Source organism: Rattus rattus, chromosome 18 (assembly GCF_011064425.1).
Source record: "Rattus rattus isolate New Zealand chromosome 18, Rrattus_CSIRO_v1, whole genome shotgun sequence".
NCBI lineage: Eukaryota > Metazoa > Chordata > Mammalia > Rodentia > Muridae > Rattus > Rattus rattus.
The window spans coordinates 8,937,411-8,943,169 of record NC_046171.1 but is presented as its reverse complement, the minus strand read 5'-3'; the positions used below and the strand labels follow the sequence as shown (position 1 = coordinate 8,943,169).

At 49.3% G+C, this 5,759-nt stretch overlaps 1 long non-coding RNA gene across 1 annotated transcript; it reads right to left on the bottom strand.

Moving 5' to 3' along the window:
- Positions 1-2,030: 2,030 nt before the first annotated feature.
- On the bottom strand, positions 2,031-5,255 carry LOC116887465. Its single transcript, XR_004386219.1, has 3 exons — positions 5,156-5,255; positions 2,471-2,591; positions 2,031-2,195 (listed from the first exon to the last, which is right to left on the bottom strand). It is a non-coding gene; the product is annotated as an uncharacterized LOC116887465 (long non-coding RNA).
- Positions 5,256-5,759: the final 504 nt, after the last annotated feature.

Here is a 5,759-nt window from a genome sequence, read left to right as displayed (position 1 = left end):
TAAAAGAACGCATAGCCAGAGGCAGGGACATTTGGGAGAGCCTTAGAGAGCACGGCACCTGAGCCTGTGAGGAGAGGGGAGGGCCAGGAGGATAGATGAAGATGCTGGGTAACCAAAATGGCTGGATTATATAGGGAAAGGCAGCTGGGGGAAGGGCAACTCAGCCCCTGGGTTAGAGAAATTTAGAGTAGGGAACAGGATATGCCAGCCATATCCTGTAACAGGAACTGAGGGATGCTGGGAGAACCTGCCAGCCAGGTCTGCTTGGATATGCTAGGTAGGCACCTCAGCTATTTGTTTGAGAACTAGCTCTCTGTTCTGTAAAACTATAAACATGTTGGAACATGGAATTTGGGTGTAACATAAATTTGTGTTCCTGGGCCACGGTCAGCCATAACGTCTCCAGGGTAAGCTCTCTTTTATTGTCTTTCAGATGAAAGCCGTAGTCTTCATGTTGACACAAGAGACTTCTGAAGACAGAATAACAGCCTGTGGGGGGGGTTGGGGATTTAGCTCAGTGGTAGAGCGCTTGCCTAGGAAGCACAAGGCCCTGGGTTGGGTCCCCAGCTCGGGGGGGCAGCCTGTGGGGATGCTACATGTTGGCCTGATATGTGTGTGTGTGTGTGTATATATATATATATATATACATGTATATTTGGTAATTGATTTTTAATTATGTGTGTGGGTTCTGAATATAGGTGCCTCAAGGAGGCCAGAGGTGTCAGGTCACTTAAAACTTATGGGCTGCTCAGTAGGTTCTGGAAACCAAAATCAGGTCCTCTGCAAGAGCAGGATGCATGCATATATTTTTTAACCTTTAACTGCCAAACCATCTCTGCAGCCTCTAGTCTTTTATTTTTATTTTATTTTTTTTAAAGAAAGGGTTTCAGGGAGCTGGAGAGATGGCTCAGCAGTAAAGAGCACTGACTCTTCTTCCAGAGGTCCTGAGTTCAATTCCCAGCAACCACATGGTGGCTCACAACCATCTGCAATGGGGATCCTCTTCTGGTGAGTCTGAAGATAGCGACGGTGTACTCACATATATAAAATAAATAAATCTTTAAAAGAAAGAAAGGAAGGAAGGAAGGAAGAAACGGTTTCGTGTTACCCAAGCTGGCCTTGAACTCCTTCTGCTTCTAACTCTCAAATGTTAAGATTAGAGGCACGTGCCATCATCTCTTGCTTAATTGATGATCTAGGTACAATAAGAAATTAACAGCAGCTCATGATAGAACAATTATAACAGTATCCAGTATAGGAGCCATTTAGAACTATGACTGTTTGTTCCTGGAATTCTCCACTCGGTGTTTTGTGGTGTAGCTGACGCAGCGCGTTTGAAAATGTTGAGACTGAAGTTTTAGATAAACGGTAGCTACTGTATGAAGAATGAGGCCCCTTGCAGAGGGACAGGAGGGTGAGTCAGGGAAAGGAGCAGTAACCCTGTGGTCCTGGCTTCCTTTGCAGTGCAGAACCTTCGGTCGTGCAGCTGGGGTGGAGCCCTGTGGACAGTCTTCTTAGAGTTACTTTAGACAAGCCGCATAGCCAGACTGTCTCCAGGGCCACCCGTGCAAGTTTGTTCCAGAGGCCAGTTCTTCCTGGAACTGGGTGTCAGCTCGGGACAGAGAATGCCGGGAGTGAAACTTGGCGGCTGAAGGGAAGAAAAGCTTCCAGTCCCGCAGATCTCAGATTGCACGGCAGCGTTGGGCGGGGCTTGCAGTTCAGAAAGATGCCACCAGGGGACGCCCTTCCCACACCTCACACCTAGAGGGCGCGCGCATGTATGTATGTGTGCGCTGCAAATGGCTTTTCTGTGATTACAACGTCATGCTTCAGCTTTCCTAAGTGACCTATTTGACTCAGTCTTCTGCACCAGCTTGGGTCTGTCGCACTTCTGAGTTACAAGTGCCTCTAGTTACGTAACCATAACAACCCTTGACAATGTGCTGGGGAGGAGGGGTAACTTTTCAAATGCCATTTGACTGTCATTTGCTGTCAGGGACTTCTCATTTGCTGTCAGGGGTCACAGTATAGAGGTTGAAGAGGATCCAGCAGAGGAACGAGAGGGGTGCGGGTACTGACTCATGAGCCCCAGCTTCTAGATGAATTCCACCACTCTCCAGAAGCTACCATCAGTGGTATTAAGAGGTCCAAGGCTAACCGGGCTGTGAGCAGGTGATCTCTGAGGACAGCCTGATCTACAAAGCAAGATCCAGGACAGCCAAGGTTACACAGAGAAACCCTGTCTGGACCTCCCCAATCTCCCCCAACCCCTCCATCCCCTAAAAGATCCAGGGCTACAGCAAATTCTCCTTACTTCGCCAGGTGTCATAGAGAACAGGGGGACCTGCCCACCCAGCCCAGGTAAGCAGAGGACATCAGGGGCAGACAGTTAAGTGAACCCTAAGGTGAACAGCACCCGAGGGCCTAGCCCAGTTTTTGTTTGAATGGCATAAAGCATGTCGTGTAATACCATAGTCACCGTGCCTCTATGCAAAGACCGGTACTGAGATGACAGGCAGGATGCTGTGTGGTGTCTGTGAGGGGGACTGCCAGCTTGGATGGCAGTCAGCATGTGAATGCTGAGTCAGGGGCTGGATGGAAGACACAGAGGGTAAGGCTCTGGTCAGCAAGCCAGAGCCAGGAGGCACAACTTACGTTCTGCCAGGCGTTCACCGTCAATGCAATAGCTTGGCTGTGACCTGGAGACCTGAGGATCTCGGACACCCGGGATCCCTGGGTAGAACCGATGTCTCTCACCCAGCTGCTCTCTTTTCCCTTTGTAAAGATTTTTAGACTTGGGCTGGAGGCTCAGTGGTTAAGAGCACTGACTGCTCTTCCAGAGGTCCTGAGTTCGAATCCCAGCAACCACATGGTGGCTCACAACCATCTGTAATGGGATCTGATGCCCTTTCCTTGTCTGAAGACAGCTACATATATATATATATATATATATATATATATATATATAAATAAATCTTTTTAAAAATTTAAATTTTGGGTTGGGGATTTAGCTCAGTGGTAGAGCGCTTGCCTAGCAAGCACAAGGCCCTGGGTTCGGTCCCCAGCTCCGAAAAAAAGAAAAGAAAAAAAAATTTAAATTTTATTTTATGTATATGAGTGTTTTTCTTGAATGTATGTGTACCACGTGCGTGCCTGGTGCCCAGGGAAGGAAGGTTTTAGAGGTCTCTGTCATCAAAAGGAAAATTATTGCAGATAGAGAATCCTTAAGTTAGTTTTGTTGTTGTTCGACAAGGTCCCAAACTCACTGTACGGTCCCAAACTGATTTAGAATCCCAGGCTGGTCTTGAGTTCTCAGTGCATGGGCTAACTCCGAAGCAGCCCCGATAGGAATGGGAAAATTGATTAAAACCTGCTTGAGTCGGGTGGCTGATGCCTTCAATCCCAGAATTCAGTGGGCTGAGGCAGGTGGATCTCTGTGAGTTCCACACCAGTCGTCACACCTGGCCCTGTACAGGTTTTTAGCGGCTGAGCCATCTCCCAGGTGCCTGGTTTTGCCTTGTTTAAGGATTAGTCTCATATGGTTTAGCAAGGCTTTGAGCTTTGCATCCCCCTCCCCCCCAACCTTAGCCTCCACCGCGGCCTTGTTCTGACATGCGCACACTTAGGCCCTGTGTTTTGTATTTTGTTTTAATACCAGAAAAGGGCTTCAGATCTCCTGGAGTTCTGGATAGTTGTGAGCTGTCCCGTGGGTGTCGGGAACTAAACTCAGGTCCTTCAGACCAGCAGCCTGTGCTCTAAGCTGCTCCCACCCCTGCGCTTTCAAGAGTACGTGGCCAAGAACTGTCAGTGTCAAAGGCCCGAGGGGAGTGGAACTAGCACCTAACTCCAAATCCTTTCTGTAGTAACTGGTGAGGAATTTTTTTTTTTTTTCCTTTTCTTTTTTTCGGAGCTGGGGACCAAACTCAGGGCCTTGCGCTTGCTAGGCAAGCGCTCTACCACTGAGCTAAATCCCCAACCCCAACTGGTGAGGAATTTTTAACCCCACCCCCCAGACCTCCCCACTCCCGCACCGACCCCATCTCCCCACCCCCTATCCCTCTCCCCCCCTCGGCCGCCACTTTCCCCTATCCCTCTACCATCCCACCACATTTCAGCAGAATGCTGATCACAGTAGCATATTGATTTCCTGTTTGCAAGAGGCCTTCTGGGAAGTGGAGGGAATTAGAACGCTTCTCCTTTGTGCTTGACAGCTTCCCTGGCGTTGTTGTTTTGTTTTTTGATACAGAGTCTCAGAATCTAGTCGGGCAGGCCTTGACCTCACAGCGATCCTTCTGGCTGGTCAAATTAAAAAAAAAAAAAAGGGGGCTGGGGATTTAGCTCAGCGGTAGAGCGCTTACCTAGGAAGCGCAAGGCCCTGGGTTCGGTCCCCAGCTCCGAAAAAAAGAACAAACAAAAAAAAAAAGAAAAGAAAAAGAAAACCCAGGACACAGAATAGGGTATAGGAGAAACTGTTCACAGACTCTCATGCTGTCAAACGGGTACCTTCACGAAGGGTCGCATGACGCCCGGGAGTGTGGATCATGTCTGAAATCCCAGAACTCTGGAGCTGAGGCAAGAGGATTGCTGTGAGCTCCAGCCCCCCCATTCCTCCCCGTCTACCCTATCCCGGGTCACATAGTAAGACACAGACACGGTCCCAAAATGAAAGACTGAAAGAAATTCAAGGTTGCACAAAGCAGGCGTTAGTTCCTGGCTCTGTCTCCTTCAGGCTCCCCAAGTTCCACTGAGCCGGGCAGCCATCTTTTCACCCGTCCTCAGCCTGTGTGTGGTCCCCATCAGCCCCAGGAGTTCTGCCCCAGGCCAATCCATTCAGAGCTCAAATGTTCTTGCTGCCAAAATCCCAAGGTCTCCTGGTGCCATGGACTTCCTCTGCTTGTCTACCTGAGGCTATTTGTAGACTCAGGAGGCCGTGCCCGGGCAAGGCTCTTCCAGGCACTCCGTGCCCCAGCATGGCTCCACCAGGCACTCGCTACCTCCCACCCGGCTCTGTGGCGAGCCTCCCCTTAGGTCTTACTGGGCCCGTGAGCTGACCTGAGTTATGGAACTAGGGTTATAGTTCCATGATCTCTTGGCTTCCCAAACTAAAGACTCTTCCTCTCCAGCTTCCCTCAAAGGCCCCGGGCTCTCCGCATACCTCATAGCACATGATCCTCACAAGACATTCCAGGCTCTATCGCCAGAAGCCTGTGTGGAACTTCTGAACTCTGGCCTCCTAGACCAAGGGAGTCCAAAGTCCTTTCTTTTAGCTTGGTAGTGAGGTTGGGCAAAGAAAAGAACATCGTAAATAAACTTCACTCACTCGGCCTCCCACAAGTCTGTGTTCTCCAGTCAGAAAACTGATGTCAGCTGCTGCTGCTGCCGGGCAGCCACTGCTGGTGGCTGTAGCAGTGGCCCAAAGGGGGTGACCTCAGCTCTGAACTGAAGGTTTCACTGTGAAAGGTCTTGAGGGCATTTTCTTTCTCTCGTTGTTTTTGTCTGAACAAAGTCTCACATAGGTAGCACAGGCTGACCCTGAATTGTTTATCTTCCTGACTCTACTCCTCACGTGCTATGATTATTCGTATGGCCCACCATGCTTGACTAGGACATAAAAAAAAAGGGGGGGGGTTGGGTTTTTTTTGGTGCCAGGGGACCAAACTCTGGGCCTCGTGCTAAGCAAGTGTTCCTTCAGTTTTACTCCAGGCTACAAGCTGTTGTAATTTCTTTCTTTCTTTCTTTCTTTCTTTCTTTCTTTCTTT